Consider the following 16474-nt stretch of genomic DNA (forward strand, 5'->3'; position numbering starts at 1 on the left):
CAGGTAGCCACCCCCCTGACATAATTATTATTACCGAATTGCTTCCTAAATCACCAAATTCTACTGTTAGCTCAGCTCTACTGGCACTTCCTGGATATTCTCTTTACGTTAACTTTGATCCAAACACATATATCCCTGTCACCTCTCACATACGCGGAGTTGGAATATTTGTCTCTGAGAAGCTGCAGGCTCATCAAGTATTTTTTCACTCACCTGATCTTGAAGATCAAGTATGGGTTAGAATTCAACTTTGTGGATCTGATTCACTGTTAGTTGGCTGTCTGTATCGTAGTCCTACGGGTGATCTCAGTACTAGTGTTTCATCTCTTTGTAATTTATTTACCAAACTCGATAACTATTCTCACTTATTAGTATGTGGCGACCTCAACTTTAAAGAAGTAACTTGGTCAGACCTTTCAGGTTCAACTACTAATTCTCATATAGTACCTTTTCTCGACTCAGTAGATGATTTATTCTTGTTTCAGCATGTCAACAAGCCCACAAGAATTAGACAGGGTGATTCTCCAAGCCTACTCGATCTAGTATTCACAAACGAAGAGAATATGGTTACAAACTTGTTGCATCTTCCACCCTTGGGTAATAGCGACCACATTTGTATACAGTTTGATCTTTTGTGCTATTTGGAGCCGAAGAAGACTGACAACTTGAAATATAATACAAGAGCGGCAAATATTGATCTAATGAAGCAAACTCTTGGTGATGTTGACTGGGTATCCTTATTGGACCCCCTTGATATGAGCGATGCTTGGTTGCAATTTAGGTCAATCTTTCAGGATGCTCTTGACAATTGTGTTCCTACTTACAAGCCCAAGGAGAAGAAAAGCCTATACAGTAACTCTGAAGTGTTTAGTTTGAAAAGGAAAAAGAATCATCTTTGGAAAAAGTACCTCTCGACCCGTTCTCTCATAGACCTTGCAAACTTTAAATCAGTAAATAATCAGCTTAGAAGCTTGACTCGTAACCTTAGAAAAGACTACGAAAAGAATCTGGCTCAAGGTGTCAGATCTAGGCCTAAAGCATTCTGGCAATATGTTAACTCAAAAACAAAAGTACGTCCAGGTGTTACCGAGTTGGTCTCCTCGGATGGTTCTGCAATACATTCCGATACTGAAATGGCTACTCACTTTAACGAATACTTTTCTAGTGTATTTACCTGTGAGGACACCACAAGTATTCCAACAGTTGATTCAACTAGTTCCCCTCTCCTTAATGACTCCATTGAAATCACTCCTGAAACTGTTTTCAGCAAGCTAATAGCTCTACAAAGTAATAAATCCTCTGGACCAGACGGATGGCCTATAACTATTATCAAATCTGTAAGTGAATTTATTTCTGTACCATTATCTATCCTGTTTAATAAATCGCTAAATAGTGGCACTTTACCTTCAGATTGGAAGTGTGCCAATGTAACACCTATTCACAAAAAAGGTGCACGGAATCTGGCCTGCAATTATAGACCAGTCAGCCTCACTTCTATTTTCAGCAAGTTAATGGAATCCATTGTCAAAGATCATATACTGAACCACCTATCCACAAACAACTTACTGTCTCCCTATCAATTTGGCTTCATACCAGGAAGATCGTGTTCCACTCAATTGCTTCTGATGCTGGATTATTTAACTCATCATCTTGATGAGGGCTATTCTATTGACGTAATCTACTTAGATTTCCAAAAAGCCTTCGATACTGTTCCACACCGACGTTTATTGCAAAAGTTAACATCGTTTGGTATTCATGGAAATGTGCTAAAATGGATTGAAAGTTTTTTATCTAACAGAGTGCAACAAGTTGTACTTAATGGCCATAAATCTTCCACCATTCCAGTTACTAGTGGTGTCCCCCAGGGTTCTGTGCTGGGTCCCCTACTATTCACGATGTTTGTAAATGAGATACCATCAATTGTATCAAGTCCGGTGCTATTGTTTGCTGATGATACAAAAATCTTTCGAGTCATTAGAAATAGAGAAGACTATACTGCGTTACAGAGTGACTTAGACTTACTTCAAGGATGGTCACAACAGTGGCTTTTGAATTTTAATATTTCCAAGTGCAAACACCTTCACTTCGGCCCAGCCCACCACTATGGTCCTTACTGTCTCAACGGAATATTTATTGACATCAATGCAACGCACAGCGACCTCGGTATTGTTTTTGACGATCAGCTCAAATTCCACCATCACACCACTCAAGTTACTACCAAAGCTAACCGAGTACTTGGTTTGATTAGGAAATCATTTGAATACCTTGACTCTACCATGCTAACTTGTCTGTTCAATACATTAGTTCGACCTATCTTGGAATACAATAATCCTATTTGGGGGCCTCATTATATTCTAGACAACAGAAAGGTAGAGAAGATACAACGAAGGGCTACTCGTCTCATCCCACAACTTCAAGACAAATCTTACTCAGAGAGGTTGACACAACTAGATTTGCCATCTTTTCATTATAGACGTTTGAGAGGTGATCTAATATTTCTTTTCAAAATTCTTAACAATTATTTCACCACCGATTTTACTGATATATATATACGTACTCAAGATCTATTACCAGGGGGCATCAATTCAAATTGTTTAAGGAACGCTCAAGACTATTATGTAGATCTAATTACTTTATCAATAGAATCACCAACAATTGGAATAGTTTGCCTAATTATGTTGTAAATAGTTCTTCGATTAACACTTTTAAATCATTATTAGATAGTCATTTAATTGATTCAAGATTTATTTTTGTATAAGTTATTTAATTGATTCAAGAGTTATTTTTGTATAATTACTGCATTGATCGGGTATGCAGGCTGTGCCTTTACCCGTATTTAATCATAATCATAATCATAAAACACTATTAGTATGTTGCACGTATGCGGTTCACGTGATAAGAATCAGGTTCGATTGTGGTATTAACACGAGGTGCTTGGCTTCACGACCAGTCTTGAATCCTCCCCTATTCCGCCAATCGTTAGTGGAACCTCGGCGTACTACAATTCTACCAACACATTTTTGGTGCTGTGACAGGTACGTCGGCTATATTGTCATACCCCGCTACAAAATCCTCATCATCCTCCACAGAACAACCCAGCAACAAATCATCTTCAGAAAGGGGGTGAAGCTCCCACAAACGTAAAATCATTTTTGCCATAGATACTATAGCCGTAGTTACTATGTTATGCTAATGCGTTGAAATGGCCATCGCTTGAGAATCGTAGAAGACATTCACGTTTAATTCTGCTATTTAACTTCGTAAACAAATTGATACATACTCCTACCCAGTATTTGCCAGTGCCATACCCCTTAACAACTACTAGGGCTAACCACAACCAAAAGTTTATGCAACAGTTTGCCAGAACGAACCGATATCTTTATTCATTTCTGCCAAGGACAATTCCTGATTGGAATAACTTGAATATTGAGAATTTAAGTAATTGTAATCTAGTTTTTTAAAAATGATCATTTATCTAGTTATAGCTAGTTAATCACTTACATGACCTTTTTTGTACATTAGCGCTATTCCCTTGATGGGTATTGCTAATCAATAAATAAATAAAATAATGTTTTGGAATTATAACGGTATCATTGAACACTTAGCCGTTCAACAAGGTGGCGAAAAGCCTTGCCTGTGGACAGCCCATTCCGCACAGTGGAAATCCGAGCAATTGAGCCATAGATACAGTACTATATAGGTACGGCTATAGTATCTATGATTGAGCGAAGAATCTCTATACTTGAAGGTGTCCAAATACCAAAGTTTATTATTATTATTATTATTATTATTAATGGACAAAAATTACTTGGCAGTACAAGACTGTCAAACTAGGCCGCAGGCCTTTGAGAGTGCCCATATCTTGTTGTTCTCCATAAATCATCAAGATTCTTCTTAAACAATGCCACGGTTGGTGCAGAAATAACATCTGCTGGAAGACAATTCCACAAATTAACTATTCTGTTGGTGAAAAAATTATACCTCACTAGCAGCCGAGATCGAAATTTAAAGAGTTTACGGTGGTGACCTCTGGTCGTATCCGTATTACTCAATGTGAAAAATGAGGTATGGTTGATGTCATAGTAACCATTCAATATCTTGTACGTCTCAATTTTATCTCCCCTTTGACGTCTGCTCCTGTACTGATCCATCAACACATGGGACCCCTGTGTCTAGGCCCCTGTATGCTTGTAATGTATATTTCCTCTTAATCATTAAGACGTTTATTCTCTCTCAGTGAATATAAACCAAGTCTCTCTAGACGAGTTTCGTATGGTAAATCAAATAAACTAGGTAATAACTTGGTGGCACGTCTCTGTACTTTCTCTAGGAGATCATTATCTTTCGCCAAGTAAGGGCTCCAGACCTGGATGCAATACTCCAAGTGAGGTCTGACATAAATTTTGTACAAAAAAGTCAACAAGTCAACAGAAAAAAAAGTTTGAAGGACCTTCTTAGCAAACCAAGAACTTGCATAGCTTTTGCTGCATGGTTTCAAGTCTTCAGTGCACCAAATACCAAGATCTTTTTCTTCTTGCACTTCTGTGATTTCAAAGGGTAAGTTGGTGGAACTGTCCAGGTGAACGGAGCAGAGTTACCAATCCGCATCAGCTTACATTTAGCTATATTGAACCAGGGGCGTAGCTAGCCAGAAGGTGATGGAGGGGCAGGCATGTCCCCACGAAACACTCAAAATCATTCATAATTGCAAAAAAGGCTAATGACCCAATGGTGGGCTAGCCAACATAAGGTGTTGTATTATTACAGCTTAAATAACTAGCTACGTAACCATTTCAGTACTGACTGCTTCCAATCGAGGTAGCTATATTCGTCGAGAATCATCGCACGTGCCACAATTGTACTCCAACAAATTCATCCACAGTCCGGTAGAGCTAATACTTTAGTGCAAATACAGGTTACTTTACGTTAGCCACAGCCTGTGCTGCAGTCCTAGCACACTGCTGACAGGCCTAGGATGACGTATATTCACTCACTTCACTCAGCGAAATTCATTTTTTTTAAATGCCATGTATTGTATTGTATTGTATTAATGCTTTACAGTGACCAGCACTGAATGTATTGCACGAAATCCCACCTGTCTTGCTAGCAGAACTTGTAAGCTTGACTGATCCACCTGACTGACTGACAAAGTAAAAACAGACTGCACTGCAGTACGTACAAAGGTCCAGTGTGATCGACTCGATAAAATAAACTTGGTACATTTATTTAGCTAACACTTTATCACCTCGTAGACAGTAGGTTCGTAGCATCATCTGGTCTCCTTTGTCACTTGTGAGTTGTGACTCCTGCCGTGGAGAAGTGGGTCACTCTTTTTAGATTCAAAAATGTTCTATCACGCGAGTAATCTAGGCTAAATATAGAAGTATGTGTCTAATATTTTCGTTCGATGGATTCACGAGCGAGTTGAATGTTGTGTGTGCGCATTCGCTAGCAACCCCTGGTGATACCGCGTAGTAGTGTACATAATTTACAGTCATTTGCATGTCAGTTTAATACTGGTAAACTTGTGACGAAGGTTTAAAAAAAAATCATTTAGTGATGGGGGGGGCAAATGCCCCCCTTGCCCCCCCCCCCCCCCCCCCCCCTTAGCTACGCCTCTGTATTGAACCGAAGCAACCATGCATGTGTGAGACCACTGCAACAATCGGTCAACATCACTTTGCAGCCTAAGTTATCCACTAGTCTCTCTATATATATATATAAAGTGATGTTGACCGATTGTTGCAGTGGTCTCACACATGCATGGTTGCTTCGGTTCAATATAGGAGAAAGGAATATATATATATATATATATATATATTCCTTTCTCCCAAGAACTGTACCAGAATGGATGAGATTTTTAATATTTTTTTGATGATGAGATTATTTAGACTGACTGTGTTGAAGAATTTTAGCAAAACTTAGCCCCTTCTATGTATATAGTTAAGTAAATTATCGTAATTGTATATATTTTTATAGTTTATTATTGTAATTGTAATTGTACATATGTATATAATTAAGTAACTTGTCGTAATTGTACACACTTGTATAGTTAAGTAACTAATTGAAATTGTACACATGTAATTGCACATCAGCATTATACCCCTGGAGGGTCCTGCTGATTAACAATAAATAATAATAATAATAATAATAGAATAACAGAAATTTCCGCCCTCCCACATGGCAAATTTTGTCCCAAGAAATCATGGCCTAAACTCACGTACAACATAACATATACGTAGATTACATTCGCTATAGTGAGTACAATTAATACTAGACCGTGCATAAACTCTTACATGCATTCATGCATACGTAACTCGATGAAGAAAACGAAGAAAAGAAAATCACACAACTATAGCTATAGCTTACCATACCATATCTTCCTTACCTATAGCTACTCAAGCACAGCTGTAAAAGGTTTGCGAAAAAATGACTAATGAATTGGCAATAACTAGTCCCCTAGCTGATTTCTTCACCACTCATCTCCACAATGCTAGCAAGGCCACACTTTTATAGTCCGCTGCATACGTAGCTAGCTGGCTCGTAGATTTACCGGAAGCAGTCGTGCTGATCATACGGGCATAGCTAGCTATATAGTTCACATAATTACAAAAATATGTAACAGCCTTGGTTGTCAGCGTAAAACTTAAGTACCTAGATTAGGAACAAAGCCCCCTATAACTATCTACTTTCTAAAAAAAATATCAATGAGATCATTAAAAACGAGCTCAGAAATCCATGCTGTTTTGTTGTAACTTGAAAACGTTTAGTTAGTTATGGCCCAAAGTAGGTGTATATCAATGAGGAAAATTGTACGCACTGACTGCTTTTAGACTTTAGACCACTGACTGCAGAACTTTTCGCAAACTAGCTATAGCTACGTAAAATCAAAAAATCTATAGAGGGACTCCAGCCCCCCTTGCCCCATCCCTTCCGGGTTGCTACGCCTATTGTCAATAACTCAGTATAGCTCTATAGTAATTCAAATAATAGAAACAAAAAAATTGGCATACCAACTCTGATGGATGACACCAAATAATTTGAGAATATTGCTTAAGTTTTTTATAAACATTATTTCAACCGTGTTTACTAGGGAAAACGCTGATATTTACCAAGATTAGACACGGACTCTCCATACCCCTCCACATAGACCCTCTCATTGTACGTAACAGTAGCTAAATGGAATTGCCTCCAGTTACTACCTAGAGTAGCTATGTGGTCTTAATGAAAATAGCTAAAGCCTGTGGTCCATGCAGATTGAATCTACCTGTTCTATACCATATGCGTATTTTGTACCATACGCGTATGGTACATACCGTATGCGTATACTCGTACGGTACAACCATACGCGTATGGTACGGAAAATCGTACCATCTAAGTATAGGCTATAGCTAACCTGCTTTGTATATAATATCAAGCAGAAGGTTTTACACTGTAGTACCTATTGACTATGCCGGATGGCACTCTGCTTTCATTTCTTTTTGGGGAAGAGGGAGTGGGAAGGGGCCCGGCTAGTCTCTTAGCAGTTTCTGTAATTCAGTCAAGATCGAGCTAGCTAGGTATATACCTCTATAGAGCAATCATAGTTTGGTCTGATTAGCTATTCTATTCTCTAGAGCTGAGATGTATTTTGCTTTAACTGTAATTAAGATATAATTTGCTTTAATGCATGATGCAAACCTACACTGTTAAAACTGAGGTGGTCATAGCACACTTAACCAGCAGCACATCCTTGGGGTGCAGGCACACTTTCAGGATATAGTGTGTGAAGCACACAAGACAAGCAGTGTGACTGTATATTGGTGTACATGGCATCCTTTATCATTTAGAGGTAGTAAGATGTATAGAAAAGCATCAGTGTTTATGTGCTATAAATAAACTTATTTTGTGCTAAGCCATTACACAGGCACACTACAATAAAATGTGTATTCGTGCATAATTATGTGGTATGCCCTAAATGTGCTGTACATAGCATGCACATGCACCTGTTGTGTATGTGATATGTAGGAGATGATTGTCCACATTTGTCCATTAGTTAGCAAATATGAACCCATTTGTCCATTAGTTAGCAAATGTGAACCATCATCTCCTACACATCACATACTTCGCTGAAGTATGTGATGTGTGTGTGTGTGTGTGTGTGTGTGTGTGTGTGTGTGTGTGTGTGTGTGTGATTTGCACAAAAACACATTTATTGTAGTGACAGTTCAAGTCAATGAACAAAGCCAGTATGTTTGTATCAATAAAGTAACCAATTTGCATCAACCAAGAGTAAAACTCTTGATTAACATTAACTCATAGAATTTCCATTAGATTAATCCAGTGAACAGTAGAGAGATGAAAAAGATGATCAGTGGGGGCCCATACATATCTTAAGGTAGCTTCAGCGGAGTGAAATTAAACCCACAATCAAACTCCAGGCTTGGTGATATAGGTTTATTATACATTTTGAAACAATGTTTCGGATTGGAAAGCAGTAAGTTGCTGACTGACTAATAGTGTTGTGTACTGTTTGTAGATTGTTGACATTCCAGGAATGTTACACCAATTGTGAAACTGCAGATGATGTAATATTTCACAATAATACTATGATGAGTGGTTGACTTTGATAATAAAGCTGTCACATTTCTACCCTTCCACTCCTGAATGCACAAGTGCTTTTTTTCTCCACAGTGGAAATGTTATATATTACTTTGAAAGTACACAAGCTGCTAAACTATAGTAATGTATGTTCTTTAGAATAGTCAAGTTAATTATCTAGCTGTTGCATAGCAACCACATACACTAAAAACGCATTGTAAATTTTTATTTTTATTTCTTCTTCCACGCAGTACATTGTGGCTGCAATTGCTACACATATATTACTTCCTATTGGATTCATGATCCATTGTTTAATTGATATAATGAAAATTCAAAAATCAGGCCATTATTACATAATGCTACTCCACCTTCATACCTGTAATAGAGTTTATGATGCAATGTAATGATGTGACACTTCCTTACAATTATAGAACAATACCCACACATATGTGATAGCAGCCATATTAATTAATTTTTATCCATTGGAAAATATAGCCAATTTTTTACAGTTACATTATATGTATATTATTTCATTAAATATTTTATTCTACTGTTGTTACATAATCTATTGTTTAGCTTTAATTTGTTAGTACACTATAGCTTCCACTTAAAAATGGATATTTATGCCTGATGGCACGCACTAAAGGAGTTTGAGCAGACAATTTTAATCAGATGAGCTCGAGAAGTACAATGTAATGATTGCTCAAACAGAAGAAGATCTGGAGAATTCTGATACAATAACATCGAGGGAGGTAGCAAAGAGATTTTACTGTAGAGAAAGCAATATTCCAGTTTGCAAATTAATGTAAATCTAGCTGTAGCGTAGCATTATTAGCATAATTAATTGCATGTGCAACAAATTCTTTTTAAACTGAATCTTTGCTATCAAATGAGGCATGCACATTGCCTGAGAAAAACATAACATGGCAGAGATTTTATGGTGAGTTTTTGAGTTCTAATGAATATTTCAGTAACAAATGTATGTATATATATATATTATCTGGCATTGTTTAATTGTTAAGTGTGTTGTAACCACTCACTACTTACTGTGGATGGGACAATGTGTTTAGCTACTCTTATCTGAATGTATAGCTATACTCTTTAAAGTTAACAACATCCACGTTAATTTGTGCTGTAGGTCCAGTGTGATGAATGTGAGTGGTGGTACTACTTACAGTATGTACAAACAAGAAAAGTACGCAAACATACACTGTGAAAAATTAGGGATATAAGATGGTATTTCCAGTGGATTATTGAATACAAAAAAGCTTGGTATAACCTGTATTATACTAACAATCCCACATAAGGCTTTAGTTAATGTGTTAAACATACTGAAACCGTATATGTGATAGTATAGTGTGGGCATTATATCAGATATAAGCTATTTCAAGTATTGTGGTAATTAAATTGAAACCATACATGCAATAGTATAGTATGCATTATACTAAAGTATATAAGATGAGTATAATACAGGATTTATATTAAGGCTTATTTGTATTCAATAAGCCACTGGAAATACCATCTTATATCCCACCTTTTTCACAGTGATAAATTGGATCCTCAAAAGAAGAAGAGTGTATATAGTAGATAAAGATGCAAAGACAGTGAGGGGCCATGTTGCACAACTGATAACACTTACAAAGTTCATTTGTCAAGTTGTTAGCTTTGCACAAGCAGTGCAAAGCTAGAAATGCTTGTAAAGATAGCCCATTGTAGCTAGGTGATGGCAAGGCTAGAAGACACTGAGAAAAGGCATAATACGCATATGGTACGAACCATACGCGTATGCCTACACCGTAGGAGTATGGTACGGAAAATCGTACCGTACGCGTATGGTATGTACCATACGCGTACGGTACATACCATACGCGTACGTTACACAATGCGCATATGGTATAGAACATACCCACTTACAATATGTGACCATCTCAGCAAAAACCCAACTTGTTCACACAATTTAAAAAAATTTAACTCAGCATTATCAGCAGTGTCCAAGGAATGGACCACCACAGTTTCAGCCTTCTGTAGTGTGTAGTTTTGGAATTATAGCGATAGACAGTAGGAAGAACAAGGTAATCGATTTGTACAGCGACTATACTGAAAATAAACTGCAGGCGCTTACATTCGCAGCCATAACTTCCGTTTGGATTAGCCTACAATGTTGCCATTTTGCTTAAAACGTTCACCATGGATCAGCACATCAGCCAAGGTATAGTATTAGCCCTGTATATACTTGTGCATATGGATATGAAGGCGGTTTAGTAGAAGAAACGATAACAATCTTGTTTACGTTTACAGCATCGTAAATAAACGCGCGCGACACGCATACCGTTGGAGCTAGAGAAACGAAACAAAAATTTGCGAATTCTCCATGAACAGGCAAATAAGATGGTATATAGGTTTAATCGATTTGACTCTCCCTTCTTCGAGTACTGGCCCGATGAAAACCAGCGTAGTTTTTTTTTGTAGCATGCGTAATTTTACGAATTATTTTTAAATTTCGTTTTCTCATTACGCGCGCATGCTTGTGCGAACAAGTCGGGTTTTTGCTGAGACGGTCACATATTGTATCAAGCTTCCTTGAAAAGTTTTAGAATATGTTGGAGAAAGTATACAGAGACATGCTGCTAGATATACAAAAAAGAGGGTATACATATAATGCCAGTGTTACGGAGATACTGAATGAGTTACAATGGGAATCATTTGAATCATGTAAGGACCAGTTTAGTTTTATCATGCTCTATAACATCCTAAAACAGAACACCCATCCACTATCAGAATAGAATTCCAGAATTTCTCTCCCAGACATTACAATATCAACTACAAACCAGATCAAGCCACATGTTCAGATTAACTGAATTGTTCTGTAATACTGACACCTAGCTACAAGTACTCCTTCTTAATGTCATCACCAAGATCATGAAACTCTTTGCAATGTTACAATGTTAAATGCACCGCAGCAAAATCTTTCAAATTATCATTACAAAACTATTATATTAGACTTAATAACTATGAGCAGCTCCGTGTTTGACCTGTAACAGTGCCAAGAGGTCTCTAACCTCTCTTTCCCTGACCACCACTTAAACACTGTATGACAAAGAAACTTAATAAAGCTTCCACCCATGCATGCAATATGAAATCAACAAATAAGATCACATAATACCTCCCCAAGATACACAGCTAAGAGTATATCTTCCACCATCTTGTATAATATTATTGTACCATTCCTTGCATAAACTACATCAAACATTATTATTCATATACAATAATAAACATACTTATTACCATAATACACTACCCCTAACAGTAGCTATATCTGCAGTGTATGATCTGATGAAGTCTCCACAGTAAAGATAAATAATGAATAATAATAATGATAGATTGGAAAAACAGCACTGGTTGCTCCAGTTTTCAAGACTTGCATACCTTACAAACTTTTTGAGCATGATTGTCATTTATAGCTGCACCATTTCATTCTTCACACCATATTGCAACAATCCAGGCCAATTACTTCCATCAAACATTTGCAAACTCAACTCACCAAGGAGAGATTTACAGAAAAAAAATTTCAGTATGCAAAATGTACAACAAACTGGAATCATACTTTGCACTCACAACATTTAGCTGACTGTTAAATATTGATGTAGACTGTTGGACTATTTTCATTTCATTTTTAAAAAAAAATTAATTTTATTTATAATGTACAGGACTCAGAATTGAGTATAGTGTATACATGCACAGATATAATTGATTAATAAATGTAAAAGTGTTTTACATGATAGAAATTCTAGTGAGCTAACAATTTCTTCTGGGAGGGAGTTCCATAGTCTGATGGTACAGTAGATGGGAAGAAAGAGCACAAATATATGTGACCGGGCCTGCAAAAACAGGGCATGTGGGCACAAACTACACCCCCATCACTCTATAGATCATATCTGAGTATTGGAAAAGTATATTTCCATTCTGTAACTTGCATCATTATGCCAATTAAATTTTTACTAGGCACTGAAAATTGCAATACCATAGCAGAATGGTACCAAAAGTTATGAGTGATACAACTGTGAAAAAGTAGGCAAAAATCATGTGCCCACGTGCCCTATTATCGCAGGCCCGGTCACATATGTTTGTTCTGGCTGCCAGCTGTATTATATCTCAAGCTGTGACCTCATGTGGTAGAAGATGATAGTCATGTGGTATTGAGATTAAAAGATTTTATATAACATAATCTACTTATGTAGCTTGGGTTAATTTCTTTGAGCTAGCAAGTTGTCCAGTTCAGGTCCGGTGGTTTAATTTGTGACACCAGCTGTTCTGTTAAAGCTGTTATGCACAAACCTTGCTGAACGATGTTGGACCATTTCAATTCTGCTTACACACTGTATATCTCCAACTTGATAAGGGAGACCAGACAGTTGACTGGTATAAGGGGACAGATGGTTGGCACCGATTAAGATTTCTTTGTAAGAAAATTTTCGTGGAATTGGCTTTTTTGGCTATCTTGTTAATGTGTTCACACCATGAGAGATTGTTTGCAATAGTAACTCTGATGTTTTTGGCCAGGATACAGGCACTATTAGTTTGTTGAATAACTAGTATCAAGAAGTGTCTTGTAGGTGATAGTTACATGCATACATTCGGTAGGGTTAAAACTTATTAGCTACTTTTGGCCCATTTAGTTAAAGTATCTAAGTCTTGTTATATCTTCAGGTGTGGATGATTGTTGTCTGTATCTAGCTGAATGTGGGATGAGACAGTAGAAGGAAGATCATTAATATACAATGGGAACAAAAGAGGTCTAGGACAGAGACCTGATGGTGCTTTAAATGGAGTATTATAGTGATATGATTCAATACAATAATTAATGTGTTCTGTTAGTAAGAAACCTTTAATTCATTCAAGTCCAGGGCCCTAAATTCCATAATGTGCAAGCTTTAAAAACAGGTGCTGATGTGGTACCTTACTGAAAGCTTTGGAGAATCCAATAATACAACACCGATTTGTACCCCACTGTCAAGATGCCATGAAAAATCTTCTGAATCGGTAGTAATAAGAAATTGGCTATCACATAAGTGATGCTTTATAAAGGTGGCTATGCTGGTCTTTAGAAAGAGTGTCATGGATTGAAAGATGTCTGATAAACATATAAAATTACTGGTAATATGAAATATCCTTGTCTTGATTTGGTGACCATAAAGATATTACCCTAGTCCACAACAACATATTAATGAATAGTATCAATGGATTCTGAGAAGTAAAAAAATGTGCACGTTATTGTATACTTAGTCATACAGTATAACTTACTACCATATACGTAGTGTAATGAAGACTGTGCAGGAGAGGATGTTCTATCACTATGAGAAGTATAGAGTTAGTGGAGCAGTAAATTTTAACCATATAGGTACATATTAGGTATGGGTGTGTGGTGCTTTTAGATCATTATATCTGAGTATGGATAGCTACTACCCACATTCACATGTACAAGGATAACACGTTGCTTTTATTACTTACTGCAGCAAAAAAGAAAACGTAATATGCATATAAAAGGTCATAACTTCTGGAGAAAGACACAGCTGGAAGTAGACAAAATAGCTGGCTTTCTGACAATTTTAATTTGACATCTTACAGTACAAAATAAACATGCAACTTAATATTATAGCTACTATAAATACTATAGTTCAAATTAAATGTGTTACTTTGGTTGATATAATAACAAGAAATAAGTATACCATAACAACTTCAACATTGTATACTGCTCACATGCATGTGTGTGAAAGACATGTGTACAATGTGTATTCCTGTTCAATGTAGCTAATAATCATTTCAGCAAGTGTACTGCATTAATTGATGATTCATAACATACAATTGAAATATATATGCTACAGCCTTAATAACATGGTCAGTATAGTGAGCACTAGCATTAATATAGTTGAATTGATGGGGAATTTTCAGGTTTGTATAGTGTGCCTTGAAAGGTAAGTTATGGTCTTTCACGTTCTTACTATTGGATGCATGTGGAAGACTCCTTTGCTATAATCCAGTTACAGTTTGTGATTTCACTTGTATAACATTGAATGAATTAATATAACCACAACTGCAGTTCTAAAACACATTTTATGGTTTTATGACTGGTTCAAATTGGTACTTGTTGTGTAGCAACTAAAGAATAACTTCACCAAAGATAGTATCTGAAATACTGCGGGCATAATTTATATAAACAATATGTATTCCTGTTCAGTGTAATATCAATTCAGCAAGTGTACTTTATAAAATAATAACACTGCTATTAGAACAGGTATGTGTACAATTTGGTAAAGGTAGATATATACTTGTGATTTCAATACCTAATATATGTACTTATGCTTGAAATACAGTATACTAATTTAGTAGTGTAGACAAATTGTTCTTTCTTGATAAATGTAAAGACTTCAAACTTGGTGAACCACTAAATCATTTCATAGTAGAGTGGGTGCTAATAAACTATCAAACATGTCATCAGGTTTAATTGCCCCATCACTAACTCACTCATTTTACATAATTTACTATGATTTTTTTCTGGTTAATGATGACATTTGTGACACTACAGTATCATGATGGGCTGCTTCATGTATAGTGTTTCAATTATACACACTGTTACCAGTAGTAGTGAAAAAAGATTTTAAAGTCAATAACTATGCTCATTTATGGCTTATTCAACTAGCTAGCTAATAAAGATAACAACATTCTCTGGTCTGCAGTATTTCTTAAGAACTTTAGCTGCTAAAACTATACTGGTCTACACTGATCAATCCAAAATAATTATTCAATCAAATTTGAAAATGATTAGTATGGCTTGGAAAGATTTATGATCTCCATCAGCTAGCCATATAGTTGCAATAGAAATTCTCTTTAGTAACAGTTGTAACAGTAATGAAATGTACTAAGAATCGCTCACTCATAACAAATGGTGAAAAGCTAAGTGATTTTATTAGTTATTTCCTAGAAGAGCAGTGAAGTGATTCTGTCAAAAGTGATGATTACACACCCTAACCAAACAACCATGCATCATGCAAGTGTGACTCAGCATAGCACATGATCTAATACTACTGCTACCTGTAGATGATTTGAGAACTTTACAAATGAATAATTTTATATGTATGTGTTCAGCGTAATTCTAATATCCATTATCTTTGACTATCACTTGTGCTCTTAAACATTTTCATTAATAGCGCAAATATAGTAGATTACTGACTTTTGCATTTATACTCAGCGTATTGCAAGTAAATTACATTATAGTGGAACCTACCTTCAAGTGCTCCTGTTAAAAGTTGAGAGTAGAAGCTGAAAGATGCATATACATATACTTTAAGATTTTATTATGTTGACAGACTGAGGGCAGACTTTAAATATTAGTAAGTTAAGCATTGAACTGTTCAGATTCAATACTGAAATACATACCCTAAACATTTAATATATTATATCCACACACAGTACACAAACACAAGCAGAAAACTTTCTACTTATTAATGCTTTACAGCACAAGTGCTGAAAGTCCGTAGGACACCTTGCTCAAAGACTTTAGCTACTTAAGGTGTGTTTGAAAAGTTGGAAAATCCATGACTGGACCTAGGTAGCCTCGAACCTGCAGCCATCCGATTTACGCTCAAACGCTTACAGGAGTCTGCCAGGTAGTCAGGATGTTTTCTCCTTGTTATTTTCATGTAATTATATCCATAGGAATTCCAGAGAGTAACTCATTATCTCTAAGTACCCCAAGTAGAACCAAATGGACACTAGTTTATTTCTACACACCTCCAATATCCAAGACAGTCAAATGATGTCATAGTTACTAAACATGTGCTCACTCTTATAACTGCAGTAATAGGAACAATAACAGGAAGTAATGAATATAAAATAG

General features: G+C 36.4%; 1 protein-coding gene across 1 annotated transcript in view; it reads right to left on the bottom strand.

Annotated features, from left to right (window-relative positions):
* The window catches only part of LOC136248669 (uncharacterized), a 45001-nt gene extending 38450 nt beyond the window's left edge, over window positions 1-6551 (bottom strand). Inside the window, exon 1 of the mRNA XM_066040450.1 lies at window positions 6389-6551. The gene's annotated coding sequence lies outside the window, so the exon portion shown is untranslated. The remainder of the gene's footprint in view (window positions 1-6388) is intronic.
* Window positions 6552-16474: the final 9923 nt, after the last annotated feature.

Source organism: Dysidea avara, chromosome 1 (assembly GCF_963678975.1).
Source record: "Dysidea avara chromosome 1, odDysAvar1.4, whole genome shotgun sequence".
Lineage (NCBI taxonomy): Eukaryota > Metazoa > Porifera > Demospongiae > Dictyoceratida > Dysideidae > Dysidea > Dysidea avara.